General features: G+C 18.3%; 1 protein-coding gene across 1 annotated transcript in view; it reads right to left on the bottom strand.

Moving 5' to 3' along the window:
• Positions 1–281: 281 nt before the first annotated feature.
• Slob (Slowpoke binding protein) overlaps positions 282–338 on the bottom strand; it is a 139,504-nt gene continuing 139,447 nt past the window's right edge. The window contains 1 exon segment of the mRNA XM_086543510.1: positions 282–338. This exon segment is cut by the window's right edge and continues 2,231 nt beyond it. The gene's annotated coding sequence lies outside the window, so the exon portion shown is untranslated.

Raw genomic sequence — 338 nt, 5'->3', positions numbered from 1 at the left:
TATACATATATGTAAATATGTATAAATACATATATATATATATATATACATGTATGTATATATATATATATATATATATATATATATATATATATATATATATATATGTATGTATACATACATACACACACACACACACACACACACACACACACACACACACACACACACACACACACACACACATATATATATACACACACACATATATATATATATATATATATATATATATATATATATATATATATATATATATATATATATATATATATACATATATGCATATACATACATATATGCATGTATATATATAAATATCTCTATGTGTGTGTGTA

This window comes from Penaeus japonicus, unplaced genomic scaffold (genome assembly GCF_977035675.1).
Source record: "Penaeus japonicus unplaced genomic scaffold, GWHDUDI00000001_assembly GWHDUDI00000013, whole genome shotgun sequence".
Classification (NCBI taxonomy): domain Eukaryota; kingdom Metazoa; phylum Arthropoda; class Malacostraca; order Decapoda; family Penaeidae; genus Penaeus; species Penaeus japonicus.
This window is presented reverse-complemented; position numbering and strand designations above follow the sequence as displayed.